This window comes from Bubalus bubalis, chromosome 20, assembly GCF_019923935.1.
Source record: "Bubalus bubalis isolate 160015118507 breed Murrah chromosome 20, NDDB_SH_1, whole genome shotgun sequence".
In the NCBI taxonomy this organism is placed as follows: Eukaryota; Metazoa; Chordata; class Mammalia; order Artiodactyla; family Bovidae; genus Bubalus; species Bubalus bubalis.
Window position 1 is genome coordinate 58,949,128 of NC_059176.1, and position 26,296 is coordinate 58,975,423.

The following is a 26,296-nucleotide window of genomic DNA, read 5'->3' on the forward strand; positions in this document are numbered from 1 at the left end:
CTGTGCTATATATTATGTCTTTGTTGGTTATCTATTTTATGTACAATTTAATAGTGTCTATATCCATTAATCCCAAACTCCTAATTTATCCCTCCTCTCCCTTTCCACTTTGGTAACTATAAGTTTGTTTTCTATGTCTGTGGGTTTATTTCTGTTTTGTAAAAAATTTCATTTGTGTCTTTTTTTTGAATTTCATATATAAGCAGTATCATTTGATATTTGTCTAAGAAATATTTATTACTTTTTAAAATTGCTTCAATTTATTTTTAATTGGAGGATAATTGCTTTACAATATCATGTTGGTTTCCGCCATACAATAACGTGAATCAGCCTTAAATGTACACATGACCCCTCCCTCTTGAACATCCCTCCCACCCCCCACCCCATCTAGGTTGTCACAGAACACCAGTATTATTCTTATATCTATTCATAGGAAGATTCAAATCTTCATCTCCACCACTCCATTCTCCCATAAAACGTTTGTAAAAAATGCCTCCGATTAAGCAAATCCAACAGAATATTGTTTTTTTTTCCCTCCAACATCAGGATGTCTCAACATTCTCCCTAGGTTCTGCAATGGTAGTAGAGTCTACAAAAAACTCCTGCATCTACCTTAGGACAAGAGAATTTATATCTCCCAAACAAGAATGCCCCATTATCATTCGAGGCACCCAGAAATTGTGGAAGAACCACATAAAAGGAAGGCAGGTGTTTTCTTTAAGTCCTCAAGGCAGCCTGTACCCATCTGTTGAGTATTTGTATATTAAACTTTTGAAAAAATACTTTATATAGAGAATAGATGTAGGCTGGGGGTAAACAAAATAAAAACAATTTTAACTGTCTTTTCATTTTAGTTCCAGCCATTTATACTGTATACTATTTTAAATGTCTTTTAGTGAAATTGCTTGTGCTTTCTTTTGGGATGCTTTTCCTAGAAATTACTGCTGCTGCTGCTGCTAAGTCGCTTCAGTTGTGTCCGACTCTGAGCGACCCCATAGACGGCAGCCCACCAGGCTCCCCCGCCCCTGGGATTCTCCAGGCAAGAACACTGGAGTGGGTTGCCATTTCCTTCTCCAGTGCATGAAAGTGAAAAGTGAAAGTGAAGTCACTCAGTTATGTCCGACTCTTCGTGATCCCATGGACTGCAGCCTACCAGGCTCCTCTGCCCATGGGATTTTCCAGGCAAGAGTACTGGAGTGGGGTGCCATTGCCTTCTCCCCTAGAAATTACTACCTGCTGCTTACTCCATCCTTAAGAGATTTCCTTTGACATTATGCGGGTGCATATATAAGAAAATTAAATTTCTCTTTAGTAGTGATGACACATTTTTCAAATATTTAAGAATACTCCATTACTGTTCATTGTTCTAAAATACTCGCCTTGTTGCATTAAACAGTACACCAACACCAAGTCATTCTTTGTATTTATCCTTTTGGTTTGGTGTTTGAATTCCGTTTCTCCAAATTGATTTCTTTTATAAGGTAATGGGAAATGCTGTTTTCTAAGGCCAAAGCCACTTATTTACCTTCCAGTAAGGATAAACTTAGAATGCTTTTGAACTTTTGCAGAAATGTTACCAAAGTGCCTGGGCTTCCCAGGTGGCTCCGTGGTAAAGAACCTGCCTGCCAGTGCAAGAAAGGGGATGCAGGTTCAGTCCCTGGGTCGGGAAGATCCCTTGGAGAAGGAAATGGCAACCCATTCCTGTGTTCTTGCCTGGGAAGTCCCATGGACAGGGGAGCCTGGCAGGCTACAGTCCATGGGGTTGCATAGGATCAGACATGACTGAGTGACTAAGCACATCATGAGCCAAGGTGTCCATGCTATTGGGTAGCAGTTTACAGATAATTGTTACCTGAGCAAGAGAGCCACTCGTAGGGTACATCTGCATCTTCAAGAATGAGTTCCCAGAGGATGATGCAAAGCTTTCTGCAGCTCCCGTAAATACTTTCTGTTTGTCATTGAGCACTCAGCAGACTTTCTATCTGATTACTTAAGGCAAACTGAGTATGGGACTGAACCACTCTTGAAACGGGCCCAATGAAAGCCGGGGATTCATCAGGTGCTACCTATTTTGCCACCTAAAGAAAATTCTGGTCTTAGTAATAAAATGCCTTTGGACCAGAGCCTAGATGTTTCTGGGGGCTTGCTCATAAGGGCTCATGTGTATCCATTACCAAGGTTTCTGTTATGTCATGACTCTTCCTTGGACTCAGCTCAGCTATTCAGTCTTTCAAAAAATACACTGCATTTGACATTGTTCTAGGTACTGTATTAACTAATGCACCTATAGTGGTTAACAAAATTGATATACTCATTCCACTAAAAGATTATTATCCACTAAAAGATGTATGCCTAGCACTATTATGAGGAGATATAAGAAAATCCAAAGGATTCCTTTGCCTCTGTGGTTTTTCATCTGGTTGAAGAAAAAGACATTCATATTGAAAACTATTATGAAATACAGAACAGCATTCTTTTCTCCATTCTATAAAACTTTACTTCCTTTCCATAAATTAAAAAAAATTGCATTCAATTTCTATGAAATTAAATGTTTCTGGGACAATGCCGATAATGAAAATAACCAAGATCCAAGGAAATTTTCAGAATGTTCTCTTTTCCATGAACCCTGACCTTTCTTGAGTGGCTGAGAGAGCAGAAAGCCTCTTACTCTGGCTATTTTGAGTTTTTCTAATTTTAAGCCTAAACTATAAATCAATATCTTTATAGCCAATTATGTTATTTTAATTCTTTTCAAAAGCATCACTTTTGCGGATTGAACGTGTTTCAGAGAAGTCATTGAAACTCAGAGGAAGTTGAGTTCCTGGCTCAGAAAGAGGGTATCACAAACAGTTTGAATTCTGTTCCACCTGGATGAGCATTGGTTTGACATTGAAAGAGGATCAAGGTTTGTGTTTCTGAAATGCTTTTTTTGTCTTAGATTTATCTTGTCCTTCAATTTGTTCCTGTTTCTGAGCTTGTTTTTGACCAGTGCTCACTGTCTCCTCAGGACCTATCTTTCGTGCATCTCACAAGAAGAAGTTGAATGTTCTGTTCAATTCTGTTGAATCTGGAAGCTGCATTTTGTCTCAATCTACAAGAAAAAGCTAGGATATCCAATTGGCCAGGGCCTCTTTTAATCTGAGCTTATTGGACAAAGCTGTTTAACTTGGTCTCTGTTTTCCAGAACACAGAAGACAAGAACATTAGCGTGTTGGTATGGCTTTCATGTTCATAGACAGGATTTCTTGTTTTCCTGTGTCTAACCTCTGAAACTCTGTTCACACTCTACTCTAAGACTTGAGACACATTTGAATCCAGAAAATATTGATTTCATCACTGCCATGTTGTTGAAATCATAAAACGACATAATCAGAGTGCAGAAAGCCAAATTTTATAAACACCCTAACGTATGGCACATGACTAAGTGATAAATCTTGACACGTTTACCAAACAAAGTGAAAATCTTCATTTGTCTTCGGAAAGAGAAGTGCTCCCATGTGTTCGGACATCTGTACAGTCAACATGTGGCGATTACTGTGCGAAAAATAGGATCACTGTAACTGCTGTTGTAAATTACGGCCTCATTGATTAGTATCTTCCCTCTCCGACTCTCCACTTCATCACAAATAAGGAGACACGCACACTCGTGGCCTCTGAAGAGATTTTCCCCAAACTGATTTAAATTTAAATTTAGATTTGCTCCCAGCAGGCTCTCCTACAGCATTACACATTCTCTGCTTTTTGCTTAAGCATATCTGGAGTATTTCTCACACACCGTTAGCGTATGTTTACTTAAGCACTAAAATTAAATACACATAATGAAGACATCTGTGGCAAACAGAATTAATAAGTGGAATACCATATTGCTGTGAAGATGTATATTCAACAAGCATGGGACACACACCGTTCTCTCTGGAACTTGGCATTCCTCATGTGTTGCTGAGAATTTTTGAATGGGTCCCAAGTGACTTTGGTGTCTAGGGATTGCTTACTGAGGCTGGAAACCTCCCCAAGAAGCTCATCTCGTTAAAGCGTTTCCAGTTCCTCGTACAAGACTTTTGATCGTGAAACTGTAATGTGATACAGACATGTTATGATGTTTCAGAAATTGATCAAATGAGGATGAGAAAATGCCAATTGTTACTTACTCTGAAAAAGATTCTTCTTAGAGTTCCATTCTGTTTTCCCTCCACATTAACTAGACCTAATGTAGGGTTGATTGTTTTTCAGGATATCTCTGAGGGCATATTCCCAAATTGTCCCACTACATCTATCAGAGTTGCTTGGAAAAGTAAAGAAATAAAGTATAAAGCAATCATCCATGAACTGTACCTAGATTCTATATAAATACATGAAGGATTGATTATTTATGCCATTTCTGTCAAGCCTGTGCTTGTCTTTATTTCACAAGCAAATTTCATATAATGCTGGAGATGCTACAAAGCCTGACTGAGGTAGAGAAATGGCATTTAGCCTTTGAACCTGTTGCAGGGGGAAATTAAACTGAAGCTCAGATTCATTTCCTTCATGCCGCCCCTAGAAAAAAGAGGGCACCAGCTTTTTAGTAGTGCATCTGGCCTTAGGAAGTGAGGATGGTTGTGCTGAAGGGAATACATCATACAGACAGGCTCTGGATAAACAAACTCGGTCTTAACCAGAGCTTTCTTCATGCTGTCCTAGCAGTGTGGCTCCACCAGAAGGTCTGGCTGAAAGGTTGCTAGGATGACTTGACATTTTCATGCAAATTTCACCACCCGTCCATCCTCTGATTGGTGCATGTTTGACACCTGCAAAGTCACTTCAGTCGTGTCTGACTCTGCCACTCTCTATGAACTGTAGTCTGCCAGGCTCCTCTGTCAATGGAATTCGACAGGCAAGAATACCGGAATGTGTTGCCATGCTCTCTTCCAGGGGATCTTCCCGATCGAGGGATGGAATTCTGCATTGGCAGGCAGATTCTGTACCACTAGCGCCACCTGGGACAGCAATGCATAAGGTAAATAACACACAAAGGGGAAATCTTGGGCCAGAATTTAACACACCTATTTTTCCTAATCTCATAAGGGTGTAGCCTGAGTTTAAGCATTTCCTCAGGACACTCCTTCAAGTTGCATTTTTTTTTTTTTTAAATCTACCCTCCTTCAGACCCTGGATAAAAACTCTGTTTTCCAGCTCCCTTGCTTTCTCCACTCCAGAGAATTCCATGAACATCACAGATCACACCCATGAAAGGTGAGCCTGCTCTGGGAATTGCCCTCTTCTCCTCCCACTGTTGAAGTCTCTGCCCAGTTAGGATGAAAATGTTAATAGCTCAGTTGTGCCTGACTCTTTGTGACCCCATGGACTGTAGCCCACCAGTCTACTCTGTCCATGGGATTCTCCAGGCAAGGATACTGGAGTGGGTTGCCGTTCACTTCTTCAGGCAATCTTCCCAACCCAGGGATTGAACCCCAGGTCTTCTGTATTGAAGGCAGTTTCTGACAGAATTTCCCAAGTTCTGGTCATCATTAGGCCCTCGATATAGGAGACAATGTAAGTAGATTTTTTTTTTTTTTTCTGGAGGTATTGACTTATATGAAGAATTTAACATCTTCATATTTACAGCCTATCATTAGAAAGTGGAAAGGGAAGGAGCAGAGAACAGACCCCCGATGGGCACTCATCCGGGGCTGCACTGAAAAGGCTGGGGGTGGGGTACGGCACTAGCGTCTCTCTTCAGTCCTCAGCACCCCTGAGATGGATGGAAAACGTACAGATGATGAAACCGAAGCTCATACACAGTCAGTGGGAGATTCTGAGCTTGAATATTCAGTTCAGTTCAGTTCAGTCACTCAGTCGTGTCCGACTCTTTGCGACCCCATGAATCGCAGCACGCCAGGCCTCCCTGTCCGTCCCCAACTCCCGGAGTTCACTCAGACTCACGTCCATCGAGTCAGTGATGCCATCCAGCCATCTCATCCTCTGTCGTCCCCTTCTCCTCCTGCCCCCAGCCCTCCCAGCATCAGAGTCTTTTCCAATGAGTCAACTCTTCACATGAGGTGGCCAAAGTACAGGAGTTTCAGCTTTAGCATCATTCCTTCCAAAGAAATCCCAGGGCTGATCTCCTTCAGAATGGACTGGTTGGATCTCCTTATAGTCCAAGGGACTCTCAAGAGTCTTCTCCAACACCACAGTTCAAAGGCATCAATTTTTTGGCTCTCAGCTTTCTTCACAGTACAACTCACATCCATACATGACCACTGGAAAAACCATAGCCTCGACTAGACAGACCTTTGTTGGCAAAGTAATGTCTCTGCTTTTGAATATGCTATCTAGGTTGCTCATAACTTTTCTTCCAAGGAGTAAGCGTCTTTTAATTTCATGGCTGCAGTCACCACCTGCAGTGATTTTGGAGCCCAAAAAAATAAAGTCTGACATTGTTTCCACTGTTTCCCCATCTATTTCCCATGAAGCTTGAATGTTATGTTTGTCTAAATTCAAAGCTCTTCTCTATCCTTCAGACTGCTTCTTGTTTTTAGTGATTTACAAAAAAATAAAACAAAATAAAAATAGCCCTGCCTGTAGCTCATCATTGAAGAATCTTACCAGCACAGCAGAAGGCTAATTTTGTGAAACATGGGCTGCGAGGTAACAAAACTCTCTAATGCAAGAAGTGATGCTGGCAATCAAAATACTGGGTGAAAGATCAAACTAGCTGGCAAAGCGGTATATAAATTGATCCAAACTGTCCTTTTCCATGACTTGCCTTGTGTCCAATGAAGTCAGTGTTTTTAACTGCATAAAGGGCTAAGATTAGTGTTTGGCACCCAGAAGATTCTTAGTTCCCTGGAGTTAGGGTGCCAGATGTAACACAGGACACCCAGTTAAATTTGAATTTCAGATAAACAAATGAATGACTTTTTAGTATAAGTATATCCCACACAGTATTAGGGAAATATTTGAATTAAAATATTTTTTTTTTTAAACACCAAAGTCAAATTTAATTGGGCATCCAGTATTTTACTGGTAATCCTACCTGGATGAGATGAATATTAAAGTCATTAGGTGTTGGATCATAATCATACTCCATGTAGAGAAGGACAGCTTCCTCTTTCTTATACGTGGAACAGTACCTACTTCATAGGCGGCCAGGAAGCCTATAGGCAATGGCACTTGGTATATGGTAGGAGGTTAGCACAGCAAATGGAAATGTTTATTTCCCATGTGTTTAATGATTTTGAAGGTCAAAGGCCCCCTGGAACTGTCTCTAAGTTGACATACATATAGAGAAGGAAAAAGAGAGCCAGCTGCTGCTCAAAATTGTTTCAGCAAACTCTACAAAACTGCGCGTGTGTGTGTCAGTTGCTGAGTTAGTGTCCAACTCTTTGGGACCCCACGGACTATGGACCACCAGACTCCTCTGTCCATGGGATTCTCCAGGCAAGAATACTGGAGTGGGTAGACATTTTCTTCTCCAGGGGATCTTCCCAACACAGGGATCGAACCTTAGTCTCCTGTGTTACAGAGGGATTCTTTATTGTCTGAGATACCACGGAAGTGCCTTTGTAGTGGCTCAACCGCAGCTCTTAAGGACAGAAAGCATGTGTACATTGTGGTAGGTGCTATTTCAAACAGTGATATGTATGGAATCATGGAATCTTCTCAGTAACCTTATGAAGTTACCGCCCTCAGTTTGACAAACTGGGAAGCCAAGACACAGAGGAGCAAAGTCACTGGCTCTGGGAGTCCCTCACTGCACAAAAGCTAAACAGAACCCACAAGCTCTGGGTTCTTCCTCAGGGCCGGACTCTCTATGGGGTTGCATGGTGGTCTGGCATCTGCTGCTTCCCATAGCATCTGAAGGTTAAGAGTTATAAGAAGAATGGCCAAGAGAGTGTGATTTCAAAACTGCCCTAAGATGACAAATATTAACCTTCCCTGTGAAGCCCTCAGGAGTGGTTGCCAGGGGGCCCAGTTTCTGACTGTGAAACTGCATACTGGTTGTGCCCAGAAGACTATCTGAAGCTTAGGTGTGATGATGGAGACGGTGACCAGCAGTACTTTGCAGTGCCTCCCACCCAAACACCTGTCCTTAAATTCATCCTTCCTGCTTCTGAGAACATCCCTTGGCATCCAGGGCCTTGCCAGGCAGGAACGGGCTCAATAAGCCAGAGCTGCCTCAGCATCTGTACCGCAAAGGAGCAGTCGCCCTCCACTGTGCCAACGATCAGCTGATTAACTGAACATGAGAGGTCTAAAGACCCTCCTTGGACCCAAATGGATTTCAATTAGGACTCTTCTTTATGCTGTTAGGAAATAATGTTTATTTAAAAACACCATTAAACTACCAAACTTGCAAGAACATCAAATCGATATACGGAGAATAATTGACAGAGTTTGAAAGGAACCATACTGTGTAAAATATCCTGGATTTGTTTCCTAGGCAAAGCTTTGGCTTTGCTGCATGGGAAGACAGTGATGCTTTTCCTGTAGCAAGACTCAAGGCCAAGGAGGAAGAATGGGACTAAGAATACAGAAAGGATGTCCTCATGATCCTTCAAGGCCTTCCCAATTGGTGAAATGGTTAAAAAAAAAAAAAATCACCTGTTAATGCTGGAGATGCAGGAAAAGAGAGCTTGATCCCTGGGTCAAGAAGATCCCCTGAAGTAGGAAATGACTACCCATTCCAGTGTTCTTGCTAGGAGAACCCCATGGACAGGGGAGTCTAGTAGGCTACAGTCCATGGGGTCACAAAGAGTCAGATATGACTGAGTGACAATACACACAAGCAAGATCCTTCAACATAATTTGAGCTTCATTATGGAAAGATTCCAAGGTTTTGAGTTGGAGAAACTAAAGTTGAGAAACAGATCTGTGTGAACTACCATGCAGGGGAAACTTGAGCTCGTTGCTCTTTGACATTTATGGAGATCCCATGAGAAATGCTTACGGAAAGCATGGCTTATCCATCTCTCCCCAAACTCTAAACTGTATCAGCCCCTGTGTGCATGCTAAGTCATTTCATGCATGTCCGACTCTTTGAGGCCCCATGGACTGTAGCCCTCTCCTAAAAGAGAAGAGTAAAAAAGTTGGCTTAAAACTCAGCATTCAGAAAACTAAAATCATGGCATCTGGCCCCATCACTTCATGGCAAATAAATGGGGAAACAATGGAAACAGTGAGAGACTTTATTTTGGGGGGCTCCAAAAGCACTGCAGATGGTGACTGCAGCCATGAAATTAAAAGATGCTTGCTCCTTGGAAGAAAAGTTATGGCCAACCTAGACAGCATATTAAAAAGCAGAGACAGTACTTTGCCAACAAAGGTCCATCTAGTTAAAGCTATAATTTTTCCAGTGGTCATGTATGGATGTGAGAGTTGGACTATAAAGAAAGCTGAGCACTGAAGAATTGATGCTTTTGAACTGTGGTGTTGGAGATGACTCTTGAGAGTCCCTTGGACTGCAAGAAGATCAAACCAATCCATCCTCATGGAAATCAGTCCTAGATGTTCATTGGAAAGACTGATGCTGAAGCTGAAGCTCCAATACTTTGGCCACCTGATGCAAAGAGCTGACTCATTGGAAAAGACCCTGATGCTGGGAAAGATTGAAGGTGGGAGGAGAAGGAGACGACAGAGGATGAGATGGCTGGATGGCGTCACCGACTTGATGGACATGAGTTTGAGCAAGCTCTGGGAGTTGGTGATGGACAGGGAAGCCTAGCATGCTGCAGTCCATGGGGTCACAAAGAGTTGGACATGACTGAGTGACTGATCTGAACTGAACTGGACTGTAGCCCCCCAAGTTCCTCTTCTCATGGGATTCTCCAGGCAAGAATACTGGAGTGGGTTGCCATGCCTTCCTCCAGAGGATCTTCCTGATCCAGGGATTGAACCCTGGTCTCCTGTGGCTCCTGCATTGCAGGCAGATTCTTTACCACTGAGCCACCAGGGAAGCCCTATCTGCTCACTGGGTCAACCCAAATCAAAGAAGGCTTGGTATTCAAGTTGCACCATCTTTCTCTCCTCTCCAAGATAATTTGTTAACCATAGCCCATGCTAGGAATCTTGGAGAAAATATGCTAGCAAAGCTCTTGCAAGGAGAAATTGGTGGGAGGTCGCCTTGAACATTCTTTACTCCAGAACACAGTGTCCCATTTATGAGACACGCCCAGGAGGAAGTGCAGGTCCAAAATCAGTGTCAGTACTAGTTGTAAATCCAAAGCACTGGTAATTACTCCTTTCATGGATGATATGCACTATAAATCTAAAAATATTTATCCTTTTACCTTGGCTCCTAGAAAAGTGAAATCCAACTCTTGAATCTGCCCAGGGTATAAATAAGAGCATTGTGGCCAGTCTTGTTATTAGGCTCACTTTGTCACCGTATGTTTTGTCACTTTGGTTTTAATTCAGTTACTCTATTACTCGGAGAAGGCAATGGCACCCCACTCTAGTACTCTTGCCTGGAAAATCCCATGGGTGGACGAGTCTGGTAGGCTGCAGTCCATGGGGTTGCTAAGTGTCTGACGCGACTGAGTGACTTCACTTTCACTTTTCACTTTCATGCATTGGAGAAGGAAATGGCAACCCACTCCAGTGTTCTTGCCTGGAGAATCCCAGGGACGGGGGAGCCTGGTGGGCTGCCATCTATGGGGTCACACAGAGTCAGACATGACTGAAGCGACTTAGCAGCAGCAGCACTCTATTACTATAAGTACTCTTTATGCCAGTCAAAACACTATGTATGTGGGAGAAGACATTAAGGGAAGGTAGAAAGGAAAGAAGAAAGGAAGGAAGCAAAAAGAGAAGGAAGGAAGAGAGGAAAAAGCCGTAGCAACTTCAGATGAGAATGGGTATAAGAGTATCATGTAAACTTCGGATTGCTCTATACTATGATGTATTACCTCTATTAGTGGTGCTCTATATTGACAGCATTTTTACCATTTCTGTCAGTGTTAGTATTCCTTTTTATTTTGGAGGTGGAGAGTGGTGGGAGGAGGAAGAGGTGGTCATTAAGCCAGTCCCCGGCTGCTCTAAGCAGATAACAGGTGTTATAAGGCTGATTGTATAACTGAGGAAGGGGGACCAGGAGGGTCCCCGGCTCAGGTCCCACAGATGATGCTGGGGCTGGTGTTGCCTCCAGGTCTGTCTTCCTCCCTGTACGTGTTCCTTTCAGCATCCTATAGACAATCAGGCCCTAGTCCAGCTTTGTGTGTTTGTTTTGCCTTCCTCACCCATCATAGAAAGGATTTAAAAGTGTGGCCTCTGATACCTATTTCACATTTCAAGCTCTGGGGAGAATTTTATTTTTCCCAGGAGGCTTCCCTTGATCCACACAGGCTCCTTTCCTGTTCTGAAATCACTGCATGCATGACGCTGTGTTCTTAACTCTATGTCCATCAGCCATGAGTATCCTGAGAACAGTGGCCATGGCTGCCTTTTCCAGCACTTTGTCTGTGGTAGCTCCCAGAGTCCCTGGCTGGTGAGCAGAGCTAGTGATAAATGTTGGCTAAGTAAAAGCAGAGTAAATGGAAAATCTGAAGCTGCCAGGGCTGTGAATTTCACAGTCTCTTCTCTCCACCACCTTCTCTTCTACTGCAGGTGAAGGGATATCGTCCTTCTTCTCATGACTAGGCCTGCCCACTGATAAAGTGTTACATCCTCTGCCTCCTTAAACATTTTATTTTCCTGCCAGCATTTTCAAACTCTCACCTCTTACCCTGGGTCTCCTACTGGTAAATTCACACATTCCTGGGTGACTTGTGTCCAGCGGTCCTTCACCCAGACTTATCATCCAAACTATCTACCAAAATGTTGAAATTTGAGCCTCAGCTAAGATTGATAGATTGGAATTTCCAGAATTGGCCCCATATGGATATCAGTATTAAAAAAGAAAAACAAAATGAATAAATGAATGAACCCACATGGAATCCCTCTCCCTTTTGAAACAACCTCCCTTGAGGACATAGACTTGGTATTCAAGAACAGTAACCTATTCCAGGTAAATGCATTGATATTATCCTTAGAAAATCTCTCTCCTGCAGTTCTTCCCTGACAGATCAGAACCATGAAGATAATTTTTTCCCCTCTTTCATAAATCATGGGATTTTCATATCTGATGCCTCCCGTTCTTAAGACAAAGATATATGGGACTTCCCCAGTGGTCCAATGGTTAAGAATCAACCTGCCAACGCAGGGGTCAAGGGTTCCATCCCTGGTCTGGGAAGAGCCCACATGCCATGGGACAACTAAGCCCATGCAACTATTGAAGCTTGCACACCTAGAGCCTGAGTTCTGCAACAAGAGAAGCCACCACAGTGAGAAGCCTAGCGTCACAACATAAAGTACCCCCTGCTTGCCACAAATACATGCACGACAGGGAAGACCCAGTACAGCCAAAATAAATAGAGAGATAGAGTGTAAAAAGAGAGCCTCTCAACTCCAGAACCGTGGAGAAAGAGAAATAGGTAGAGGAGATGGGACAAAACAGAGTGCTCAAACGGATGTGGCATTTGCTCCCTACATTTCCCCAGAATCAATTCATGTCAGGTGGGACCACTAGAATATGGCCAATATGCTAGGAATAAAGCTAACCAGTGTCACTTCTGGTTAAACGTTTTCAGTGAGAGTGTGAGTTCTTTATGCTCTTCCCTCCCCTCCTAAAGGGACTTAGAAAGATGTGTGTTCTAGAAGCCAGTGACCTACCAGATGCAAGTAGCATGAGTCTCCGAATCAAGGACTCTGAGAAAGCAAGAAATAACCTTGTTTCCATGATAAGCTATGGAACATTGGGGTTTATTACCATGGATAGCCTTTCCTATTCTGGTCAATATAGAAATCAATACCAAAAGTGAGTTTCCATCATAACATAAACTAAGCATAGATGACATTAGTTTAGCAGTGGGGCAGTGGAGGTGAGGAAATTAGTATCATAGTTGGAAATATGAAGATCTTTATCATGCAAAGGGAAAACATATGGGAAAACTGCCACTTTGGTTCAATTTGCCACTTTGGAAGATGGACTTCATGTACTGAACTGAGAGAAGCTGGAAAGCAGAATGTTTAGCTGGTGTTAACTGAATTTGCAAGATATTAAAAAAAATGAGATGAGCTCTAGGAAGAATGGGCTTCCCAGGTGCCACTAGTGGTAAAGAACATAACTGTCAAAGCAGGAGATGTGAGATATGTGGGTTTGATCCCTATGTCAGGAAGATCCCCTGGGAAAGGGAATGGCAATCCACTCCAGTATTCTTGCCTGGAGAATCCCATGCACAGACCATGGCAGGCTATGGTCTACGGGGTCACAAAGAGTCAGACATGACTAAAGTGACTTAGCATGCACATTAGAAAGAATTTGCCAGTTTTCTGAAAGGAATTAAAAGAAATAGTGTTATTTGCAGATATTCAAAGACTTGTGCTTCTATCACCAGTAGCATCCACAACTGGGTGTTGTTTTTGCTTTGGCTCCATCTCTTCATTCTTTCTGGAGTTATTTCTACACTGATCTCCAGTAGTATATTGGGCACCTACCGACCCAGGGAGTTCCCCTTTCAGTATCCTATCATTTTGCCTTTTCATACTGTTCATGGGGTTCTCAAGGCAAGAATACTGAAGTGGTTTGCTGTTCCCTTCTCCAGTGGACCACATTCTGTCAGACCTCTCCACCATGACCTGTCCATCTTGGGTGGCCCCACATGGCATGGCTTACTTTCATTGAGTTAGGCAAGGCTGTGGTCTGTGTGATCACATTGGCTAGTTTTCTGTGATTATGGTTTCAGTCTATCTGCCTTCTGATGCCCTCTCGCAACACCTACCGTCTTACTTGGGCTTCTTTTACCTTGGATGTGGGGTATCTCTTCACGGCTGCTCCAGCAAAGTGCAGCTGCTGCTCCTTACCTTAGACCAGGGGTATCTCCTCATGGCCACCCCTCCTGACCTTGAACATAGAGTAGCTCCTCTCAGCCTTCCTGCACCTGTGCAGCTGCCGCTCCCTGGACATGGGGTTGCTCCTCTTGGCCGTCTCCCCTGACCTCGGGCGTGTGGTAGCTCCTCTCAGCCGCGCTTATGCACGGTCTGTTTGCAGCTGGCAAGCTTACCTGGAATGTCAGGTCCATGAATCAAGGCAAATTGGAAGTGGTCAAACAGGAGATGGCAAGAGTGAATGTCAATATTCTAGGAATCAGCAAACTAAAATAGACTGAAATGGGTGAATTTAACTCAGAGGACCATTATATCTACTACTGTGGGCAGGAATCCCTTAGAAGAAATAGAGTAGCCATCATGGTCAACAAAAGAGTCCGAAATGCAGTACTTGGATGCAATCTCAAAAACGACAGGATGATCTCTGTTCATTTCCAAGGCAAACCATTCAATATCATGGTAAGCCAAGCCTATGCCCTTACCAGTAATGCTGAAGAAGCTGAAGTTGAACAGTCCTATGAGGACCTACAAGACCTTTTAGAACTAACACCCAAAAAAGATGTCCTTTTCATTATAGGGGACTGGAATGCAAAAGTAGGAAGTCAAGAAACACCTGAAAAGTGAAAGAAAGTGAAGTCGCTCAGTCATGTCTGACTCTTTGCAACCCCATGGACTGTAGCCTACCAGGCTCCTCTGTCCATGGGATTCTCCAGGCAAAAATACTGGAGTGGATTGCCATTTCCTTCTCCAGTGGATCTTCCTGACCCAGGGATGGAACCCAGGTCTCCCGCATTGTAGACAGATGCTTTACCATCCGAGCCACCAGGGAAGTCCATAAGAAACACCTGGAGTAACAGGCAAATTTGGCCTAGGAGTATGGAATGAAGCAGGGCAAAGGCTAATACAGTTTTGCCAAGAGAACACACTGGTCATAGCAAAAACCCTCTTCCAACAACACAAGAGAAGACTCTACACATGGACATCACCTGATGGACAACACCAAAATCAGATTGATTATATTCTTTGCAGCCAAAGATGGAGAAGCTCTATACAGTCAGCAAAAACAAGACTGGGAGCTGACTGTGGCTCAGATCATGAACTCCTTATTGCCAAATTCAGACTTAAATTGAAGAAAGTAGGGGAACCACTAGGCCATTCAGGTATGACCTAAATCAAATCCCTTTATGATTATACAGTGGAAGTGAGAAATAGATTTAAGGGCCTAGATCTGATAAGTAGAGTCCCTGATGAACTATGGAATGAGGTTTGTGACATTGTACAGGAGACAGGGATCAAGACCATCCCCATGGAAAAGAAATGCAAAAAAGCAAAATGGCTGTCTCAGGAGGCCTTACAAATTGCTATGAAAAGAAGAGAAGCAAAAAGCAGAAGAGAAAAGGAAAGATATAAGCATCTGAATGCAGAGTTCAAAAGAATAACAAGGAAAAATAAGAAAGCCTTTCTCAGTGATCAATGCAAGGAAATAGAGGAAAACAACATAACGGGAAAGACTAGAGATCTCTTCAAGAAAATTAGAGATACCAAGGGAACATTTCATGCAAAGATGGGCTCAATAAAGGACAGAAATGGTATGGACCTAAGAGAAGCAGAAGATATTAAGAAGAGGTGGCAAGAATACACAGAAGAACTGTACAAAAAAGATCTTCATGATCAAGATAATCACGATGATATGATCACTCACCTAGAGCCAGATATCCTGGAATGTGAAGTCAAGTGGGCCTTAGAAAGCATCACTATGAAAAAAGCTAGTGGAGGTGATGGAATTCCAGTTGAGCTATTCCAAATGCTGAAAGATGTTGCTGTGAAAGTGCTGCACTCAATATGCCAGCAAATTTGGAAAACTCAGCAGTGGCCACAGGACTGGAAAGGTCAGTTTTCATTCCAATCCCAAAGAAAGGTAATGCCAAAGAATGCTCAAACTACTGCACGATTGCATTCATCTCACATGCTAGTAAAGTAATGCTCAAAATTCTCCAAGCCAGGCTTCAGCAGTACATGAACCGTGAACTTCCAGACGTTCAAGCTGGTTTTAGAAAAGGCAGAGGAACCAGAGATCAAATTGCCAACATCTGCTGGATCATCGAAAAAGCAAGAGAGTTCCAGAAAAACATCTATTTCTGCTTTATTGACTATGCCAAAGCCTTTGACTGTGTGGATCACAATAAACTGTGGAAAATTCTGAAAGAGATGGGAATACCAGACCACCTGACCTGCCTCTTGAGAAACCTATATGCAGGTCAGGAAGCAACAGTTAGAACTGGACATGGAACAACAGACTGGTTCCAAATAGCAAAAGGAGTATGTCAAGGCTGTATATTGTCACCCTGCTTATTTAACTTATATGCAGAGTACATAATGAGAAACGCTGGGCTGGAAGAAGCACAAGCTGGAATCAAGATTGCCGGGAGAAATATCAATAACCTCAGATATGCAGATGACACCACCCTTATGGCAGAAAGTGAAGAGGAACTCAAAAGCCTCTTGATGAAAGTGAAAGTGGAGAGTGAAAAAGTTGGCTTAAAGCTCAACATTCAGAAAACAAAGATCATGGCATCTGGTCCCATCACTTCATGGCAAATAGATGGGGAAATAGTGGAAACAGTGTCAGACTTTATTTTTTGGGGCTCCAAAATCACTGCAGATGGTGATTGCAGCCATGAAATTAAAAGATGCTTGCTCCTTGGAAGGAAAGTTATGACCAACCTAGATAACATATTCAAAAGCAGAGACATTACTTTGCCAACAAAGTTTCATCTAGTCAAGGCTATGGTTTTTCCAGTGGTCATGTATGGATGTGAGAGTTCGACTGTGAAGAAAGCTGAGCACTGAAGAATGGATGCTTTTGAACTGTGGTATTGGAGAAGACTCTTGAGAGTCCCTTGGACTGCAAGGAGATCCAACCAGCCCATTCTAAAGGAGATCAGTCCTGGGTGTTCATTGGAAGGACTGACGCTGAAGCTGAAACTCCAATAATTTGGCCGCCTCATGTGAAGAGTTGACTCATTGGAAAAGACCCTGATACTGGGGGGGGTGGGGTTGGGGGCAGGAGGAGAAGGGGACGACAGAGGATGAGATGGCTGGATGGCATCAACGACTCAATGGACATGAGTTTGAGTGATCTCTGGGAGTTGGTGATGGACAGGGAGGCCTGGCGTGCTTCGATTCATGGGGTCTCAGTGAGTCTCACATGACTTAGTGACTGAACTGACCTGAACTGAACTGAAAGACTTGTGAGGTTGGAAGAAGGAGAGCTTCTAGAGATAGGATTAACAAGACTTCAAATGCCAAGTAAACCACTCAGCTGATTAAAGAAGCCCAAGCCAAAGGTCTGATTAAAGGTGTGACATTTTTATTGGAACCTTCTCAGTGCATTAAAGCCCTTCAGGGCAAAGATTGTATCAGAGCTGTGGCTTCTCCAGTGAAATTCAAAAGTCACCACGTAGCACCTGTTAGCATTCAAAGAGAAAGGTCTAGGAGAGGAACAGATTAGCAAGAAAAGTAATAAAGAATAGAGGACATTTTAGAGAAACTTTTGGATTTGGTTTAGACACAGACAATTTAGTCATGAATTGTCACAGACAAGAAAGTCATGAAGATGCTCTGGATGCCTTGGTAGACCACGAGCTCAGCAATGGAGAGACAAGCTAGGTGAAGACACAGCCCTGACCTTCAGACTTGCGAGATTCTCAGACATGGGAATAGAGTGGTGATAATGGTCGCATTTATTATGGGCTTACTAAGTGCCACTAGGGCTTCCCTAGTGGCTCAGACGGTAAAGCGTCTGTCTGCAATGCAGGAGACCCGGGTTTGATCTCTGGATTGGGAAGATCCCCTGGAGAAGGAAATGCCAGCCCACTCCAGTATTCTTGCCTGGAAAATCCCATGGACTGCAGAGCTTGGTAGGCTACTGTCCATGGGGTCGCAAAGAGTCGGACACGACTGAGTGACTTGTATGTATGTATGTACTAAGCACCAAGGCCTGTTCTAAACACATTTCTCCTTGTAAGATAAGCATGAGTATCCTCATTTTATAGGTGGACAAAATGAAGGCTTACAGAAGTTGATTTGGTAAGGACCACTTTACTACTGAGCAGCAGACCTGGGAATCTAACCATTGGAAAAAAAGAAAAGAAAAGAAACAGCCCTGGACATTTGCTAAAAAGTGGCAAGACAGATTTTATTCAGACTACTGCACTAGGGGAGAGAGAATCCAATATAAACTGAGTTCAAGTTCAACTGATACAAAAAAGACAGACATTTTTAAAGGGAGAACGGAGACGGGGGGAAAAAAAAATAGGTTATAGGTAGGTGAAAAGGAGGAAACTAGTGAGGGAATTAGTGGAAAGTTACAGAAGTGGGGAAAGTGGAGAATTACTAAAGAGAGGTTGACAAAGTGGGTTGAGACAATGTACATTTTCCAGTGTGATAGCATAGCATTTTTTTGAGCAAAGATTTATCATGGGGTTTGGGGTCACCTTTAGGGACATGACTTAGCGCAGGTGTAAATGAGGCTAAAGTCTGACCATGTCTTAGCTCAGTGTTCAGACAAATCCTTTGGGTTGTCTGGGAATTCATAGCTCATACCCTAGTCTGGCTGACTTCAAAGACTTTGATTTTCATCCTGACTCTATGTTATGGACAGATGGACAATTGTCCAACTATTAGAAATTGACCAACTACAGTATAATGGTAATACTGAAATGTGAGTCAAATGGGTAAGCAAGGACATAGAATCTAAAAAGATGCTAAGTGGTTTAAAATGAGAGATAAGATCAGTTTGGGATGATAGGCAGAAACTAGGGCACAAAGCTACTTGAAAGTCAAGCCAGGGCATTTGGATTTTCTCCTGAAGCTCATGGAAGCTGATGGTGAAAGTGGGAATAATGTAAGCATATATGCATTTTGAAAGATTTATTTGTTATGTAGAGATCTTTGGCATTATTCAACACTAGATATTGATTAAGACCTTGGCTTCAGCACAGACTGACTGAGAGATCTTGAATGAGTCAGTTAACTACATACACAATCTATTTACCTTGAGAAGAGGGTGATCATTCCCCTGGTAAAGGACATAGCTGGTTCCCCCAGCATTGATTGTATCTCTTCCCTACCTGGTAGCCGTCACCAGTTGATTGGGATCGACCCAAGTTTCAACCCCATTCAAGTCTCAGTTAGCCCAAGATGATCAGCCTAATCTCATTTACTTGCCACCATGCTGGGTTCAGGGATGAGATATTGATCCAATCAGAATGAAGCCAGGGCATGGAATGAAAATGGATCATGGATTCCTCCTTTTTAGTGGATAGTACATGTATAGAGGTGAATTCTGAAACTCCACAATCATTTTTCCCAGCATTAGGAAACCTGACCTCTGGGCAAATTTAATAGGCAGAGGAGACAGAGTACAGAGACTGACCAAGAAATGGAGGTGAGCCTGTGATCAAACCTCTCCTTCCTATACCTTGGGACTTTGTAGGTGAATGTTCCATTTCCAGTTTAAGCTAAGTCAATTTGGATTTTTCTCACTTGTAGCCTAGATCATCAAACATTATATACTTACCCACAGAATCAATGTAGGCAAAGGAGGTTGCATACTGAAGTAGAAGAAGAACTCACTAAGTGTCTGTTTCTCTTAGATATCTCCATGGTGTCTTTCTGAAGTAGGTCTCTCTTGTGATTTATTTCCATCAAAAGTAACATTGTCTTCTCTGCCAAAACTAGCCTGATAAATGCACCTTGTCCATCAGCCAATATTAGGTTAGGTCACCATGGTGAGCTGTCTAAAAATACCTCCCAAAGTGCAACTGATCAGAGGCCAGGAAGAACTTCCACTGCTTTTGAATCTTAGATAATTGTACAGGCAGATGAGGTGACCAGGATTCTGCCAGGAGAATCAGAGCCCACCTCAGATGACTTTTCTGTGAATTCCATATATCCTCTTCAAGCTGGAAAGTAATTACATGTATAGCCCATTCATCAACCTGATAAATCAATTAAAAAAAACCTGAAATTGATTTTTATTTGTCCCTTTGTCTCAAGTCTAGAGATTAGTGCTCATTTTATTCCTCAGGCCACCCATCAAGTGAGAAAGAAAGCTGGAATCAAAACACCCGGAACCTCCTGATTCTAACCTCGATCCTGGGACCACCAGGAGAGGCTGCCTCTCCCAGAAAGAGTTATTTTAGTCAGGGAAGGCCAAGCCTCAAAAAGTTGCTAATTCTGTGTGTTGTTTTTTTTTTTATGAAGTTCCCAAAATTGTGGATGCTTATCTGAATGCTATCTGAACTATTCGCGTCTCTTGGGAGAGTATAATTGGACTGGAAATTTCCTAAAAACAAACTTTCTTGTAAATGTTTCAGGCTGGGCTGTTTTGGGTCAGGAGAGAAATATCCCATCTCTACTCCTCTGTCCTGATTTCTGCGCCTCTGCTGAGGGTGTGAATTAAGACAGAAGGAGTTAAATCCCTGGTAAGGAATGATGGGGTAGTCGCAAGTTCCCCAGTACATCCCAAAAGTTCGTTGCCACATCCCATCAAGATCTAGATGTTTTCCCATCATCTTAAACAGGTCTTTTGGACACCTCTCCAGGTGGCCTCATTAGTGGAAAATTAAATAAAAGCATCCTATTACTTTTCCCCATAGAAAGTAACAATATTTTAATAATGCTTTGCCAATACTTTCTTAGGACAACAACCAGAAAAAAAGAATAGCAAGGGACATCAGACCTGGAAAACTGCCCAGAATATAGAATTAGGTGGCTGGCGAGAGAGAGCCATAGAAAGAGAAAGAAAAAAAAAAAAAAAAAAAAGTACATTAAACTTAAAAAAAGGAAAAAATGAACAGCTCTGTGTATTTCACACTGTGAAGTCATTATTTCTTAATATTCAAAGCTTGATGATGATCGGTGTTTGACTATTAACGAACTCAGCCCTAAGATACATTCACCTGTATTTTTTCGTTTTCTTGGGATTTAACCACAGCGAGAGAGAGAGGGAGAAGTGGCTCCTTAGGCTGTCATTCTTCTTGTAAAAGGCAGATGTCAATTTTCCTTTTATGCAAGGTTTATTGATCACTTTCCAAACAAATATGATTCAGAGAAAATTGAGTCAGGCTCATTTCGCTAATAGTTGGTATTTTCTTTGAGACTGTGGCATATAGCTGCAAAGTATGTGGAGGTAGAAATTTTCACATTATTGTATCTGACTGTTGAGTGAAGTCCGGTGCGATTGTGGGTGATTTGTGACAAGCTAAGGAATTCCTTTCGCAGCCTGCAGTAAGCGTGAAGCACATTATTTAAAACCTACCTAGATCGTTGATATATTGTCATCTTATGCTTTTAAGGGGGCCCCTTTCCCCCATAACATATAATTTTCTATACGGCCTTTAGCTTTTCTGTTTCAGATCTTACTCTTTGATGTTATGCTGCTTTTATCAAGGTAAAGGGCCATTGTAAATAGTTATTCACTTTTTAAATTTCATTAGAAATGACTTTTTTGTTTTTCGTTATTTTCTAATTGATTTCAGTAAGCATTTATTTAACTTTAATAATGGAAGTAATAAATATATAACTATCGTACATGACTCTTTTTTCCCTCCATAGCTTATAGATGAAGACTTCTCCTAAAAATGTACCTCACATTTATTCAGTTCTCTGAAACTGTATGGCCCTTACTTTTCTGTTCTTCATTTTGTCATTACATTGGGACTGCCAGTCAGTCTCCAAATAGGACCTTGTGGTCCCTACTTCCCATCATCCCTGGCTTTGTGCAGACTCGTCCCTCGCCAGATTAAGGCTGGACCTGTGACTGTGTCAGCCAGTAAGCTGCCTATTCAGAGTCCAAAGCAGAAGCTAAGCAGAGTCTGCCTTGGCACACTGGGGAAACTTCAGCCACCATCTAAAGACCACTGGCATTTGCAGGATTGTTGCTTGCGTGCAGTTAACTGCTACATCTGCAGATATTGAACTTCTATTTCTTTACTTTCTGTCTGGAGTTCGGAGATCTTTCCAGTATGTTTCTTTTGTATCTTAGCACATTTCCTGAATGCTCCCCATGTGATACACTGTCAATTAATAATGAATAATGTCAAATGAATGAATGAATAAATGAGTAGATAGATAAGCTAGTACTACCGGAAAGAAAAAAATTAACCACAGATTGGCAAGATGTTTTATCTGAAATATCTGAGCATGTCATTCAAGTTTTAATTCTATTGGCTCCTTGTGGAGCCAATCCAATAAGAGTCATGGATCCTTTACCTATTGACTTAATTACTTATCAGTTTTTTATCTATTAATCTGAATGCTTGGGATGAACTGTGGTGAAGGTTATGAAGCCTCAGTATCACCAGGGAACTTATAAAAAGTGCAGCCAATCAGGTCCCATCCTGGGTCTCCTGAATTGGAATCTTATTTTAATAAGAGCCCAGGTGGTCATAGTCTGAAAGAAGTGTGGCTCTTAGCCACATGCCTTTCTTTGTTCTTTATGAGCATGCCAAATGAACATGCAAAAAAATCACTAAAAAATATATGATAATAAGTAGGATTCTTTGCAGAAGATCTTATTTGTGATTGACCGTGTTTCATAAACAAGTGCATTCTGATGTCAACGATGCCCTGTTCTCCAAAGATGCCCTGATTTGGCCCGGTGTCACCCGGCTGTGACAGCCTGAGTGATTTCAAACACCACTGATTGACATCTTAAACGCTGCCTGGAAATGCCGCACTCTGCAGAATCCTTCATCACAAGAATACATCTGTCTGAAAGTTGGCTGTCCAAATGGAGGAGCATTTCCTCCAGAAAGCAAAACACCACACTTTCATCTCTTCAAAGCAAACCCACATTTTTTGGTACAAAGAGGAATTTTCCCTCCTCTTCCCAGTGACTTGAGTGCTCCTTCTGGGGAATGCTCCTTCTATTCTTAGCTTTGGGCTCTCTACTACCCGAACAGCCCCATGGAAGAATTAGGCAGATTATAAACCTCAGAGCTACCAAGCAGTTGCCATCTATCCGGGGATCATGTTGTGTGAATGGCTGACAGGAAAAACCCAGGGGGATCTGGTTACAGGAAAGGGCTGCCATTTATTTATTTATTTTCCTCCCTGTGTAACTAATTCCAAAAACAGACCGCGGTTTGGGAACAGGAGTACCAGAGAACAAGAGGAATTCTGCTAAATTCTAATTGGAGAACAGTTGACTTAATTGGTGTCCATTTGGCAGACAATGGGAAAAGCTCCCCAGCTGGGCTGGGAAAGGCCCCAAGGGGAATATAGCCTTGCAAGAAGCCCCAGTACTCTGGGGACCAATTGTTTCCTGAACTGAGACCTGGAAACCAGAGCTTAGATTAACTCTACACTGTCAAGCTCCATTAGGGGCAATCAGAGGAGACAGAGCGTGGGTTAAACACAGGAAACGGAGCTGACAATAGCCGCATATGTCTCCAAGAGCTGGGAAGGGAGACAGGCATAGAGATGTCTAATAACCAACATAAACATTTTTCTTTCAGGTTCAGATGTAGCCCTGATGGGTCAAAGATATTCCTCAGTATGTGGTGTTAAATGTCAAATATTAGGAACCTAAGTGTTTCAGTTGCACGTGCTTATTTGGTACAGTCTGATGGTGTTGAAGACATTTGCTGAGCATCTCAAGTCTACAGAGAATTTGAGTATTTGTTGAAAACCAGGAGCTGAGTGCTGGCAGGGCCAGGGCCCAGGAGGACTGGGTTCCATCCTCTGCCCCATCATTAACCAGCTATCTGCCGCTAGACCACATTTCTGAATGTGCTAGGTCCCTGTTAAGTCATTTTCAAAGTAGAGGGTCATTATTGATCACTTTTGAGGATACTATTAGCATTAATATCCCATTAGCTTATATGCAGTGGTCATGTATAGATGTGAGAGTTAGACTGTGAAGAAAGCTGAGTGCCGAAGAATTGATGCTTTTGAACTGTGGTGTTGGAGAAGACTCTTGAGAGTCCCTTGGACTGCAAGGAGATCCAACCAGTCCATTCTGAAGGAGATCAGTCCTGGGTGTTCTTTGGAAGGAATGATGCTAAAGCTGAAACTCCAGTACTTTGGCCACCTCATGCGAAGAGTTGACTCATTGGAAAAGACTCTGATGCTGGGAGGGATTGGGGGCAGGAGGAGAAGGGGATGACAGAGGATGAGATGGCTGGATGGCATCCCCGACTCGATGGACGTGAGTCTGAGTGAACTCCGGGAGTTGGTGATGGACAGGGAGGCCCGGCGTGCTGTGATTCACGGGGTCGCAAGGAGTCGGACACGACTGAGCGACTGAACTGAACTGAACTGAACTGAGCTTATATCTTACATGAGTGTGGGTGTCTGAGTGTGTACTAAGAGTGTCCAAGGTAGAATATAGTGTGCTGAGCATTTGTAATGTAACACAGAAGCCTGTATATTGGAATCCTGTAACATTTTAAAATACGAATGATGAGGATCAGGACATGCCACTTCAAAATTAGGCACTTCAGCATACTGAATGTTTTAAGCCAAAGGAGTTTGAGAAAACAGCAGAAGTACCAAGTCACTTTGGCATTTCTCTGGTCCTTCGCCCCTGAAACGGATGATAAAATCCTTCAGTTCAGTCGCTCAGTTGTGTCCGACTCTTTGCAACCCCATGAATCGCAGCACGCCAGACCTCCCTGTCCATCACCAACTCCCGGAGTTCACTCAGACTCAAGTCCATCGAGTCGGTGATGCCATCCAGCCATCTCATCCTCTGTCATCCCCTTCTCCTCCTGCCCCCAATCCCTCCCAGCATCAGAGTCTTCTCCAATGAGTCAACTCTTCGCATGAGGTGGCCAAAGTACTGGAGTTTCAGCTTTAGCATCATTCCTTCCAAAGAAATCCCAGGGCTGATATCCTTCAGAATGGACTAGTTGGATCTCCTTGCAGGCCAAGGGACTCTCAAGTCTTCTCCAACACCACAGTTCAAAAGCATCAATTCTTCAGTGCTCAGCTTTCTTCACAGTCCAACTCTCACATCCATACATGACCACTGGAAAAACCATAGCCTTGACTAGACGGACCTTTGTTGGCAAAGTAATGTCTCTGCTTTTGAATATGTTATCTAGGTTGGTCATAACTTTTCTTCCAAGGAGTAAGCGTCTTTTAATTTCATGGCTGCAATCACCATCTGCAGGGATTTGGGAGCCCCAAAAAATAAAGCCTGACACTGTTTCCACTGTTTCCCCATCTATTTCCCATGAAGTGATGGGACCAGATGCCATGATCTTTGTTTTCTGAATGTTAAGCTTTAAGCCAACTTTTTCACTCTCCTCTTTCACTTTCATCAAGAGGCTTTTGAGTTCCTCTTCACTTTCTGCCATAAGGGTGGTGTCATCTGCATATCTGAGGTTGTTGATAGTTCTCCCGGCAATCTTGATTCCAGCTTGTGCTTCTTCCAGCCCAGCGTTTCTCATGATGTACTCTGCATGTAAGTTAAAGAAGCAGGGTGATAATATACAGCCTTGACGTACTCTTTTTCCTATTTGGAACCAGTCTGTTGTTCCATGTTCAGTTCTAACTGTTGCTTCCTGACCTGCATATAGTTTCTCAAGAGGTAGGTCAGGTGGTCTGGTATTCCCATCTCTTTCAGAATTTTCCACAGTTTATTGAGATCCACACTGTCAAAGGCTTTGGCATAGTCAATAAAGCAGAAATAGATGTTTTTCTGGAACTCTCTTGCTTTTTCGATGATCCAGCGGATGTTGGCAATTTGATCTCTGGTTCCTCTGCCTTTTCTAAAACCAGCTTGAACATCAGGAAGTTCACGGTTCACCTATTGCTGAAGCCTGGCTTGGAGAATTTTGAGCATTACTTTACTAGCATGTGAGATGAGTGCAATTATGCAGTAGTTTGAGCATTCTTTGGCATTGCCTTTCTTTGGGATTGGAATGAAAACTGACCTTTACCAGTCCTGTGGCCACTGCTGAGTTTTCCAAATTTGCTGGCATATTTAGTGCAGCACTTTCACAGCATCATCTTTCAGGATTTGAAATAGCTCAATTGGAATTCCATCAGCTCCACAAAGGTTCCCTCCTTATATGGAGGAAAAGTGAAAAGTGAAAGTGAAGTCCTTCAGTCGTGTCCGACTCTTCGCGACCCCACGGACTGTAGCCTATCAGTCTCCTCTGTCCATGGGATTTTCCAGGCAAGAGTACTGGAGTGGGTTGCCACTGCCTTCTCCAGGGGATCCTCCCAACCCAGGGATCGAACCCGGGTCTCCCTCATTGCAGACAGACGCTTTACTGTCTGAGCCACCAAGGAAGCCCATTACATAGAGGAAAGGAACATCTTTATTAGAGGGACGAATGGAGAGATCTTGCTAAGTTTCTGCCAGCATCTTGCAGTT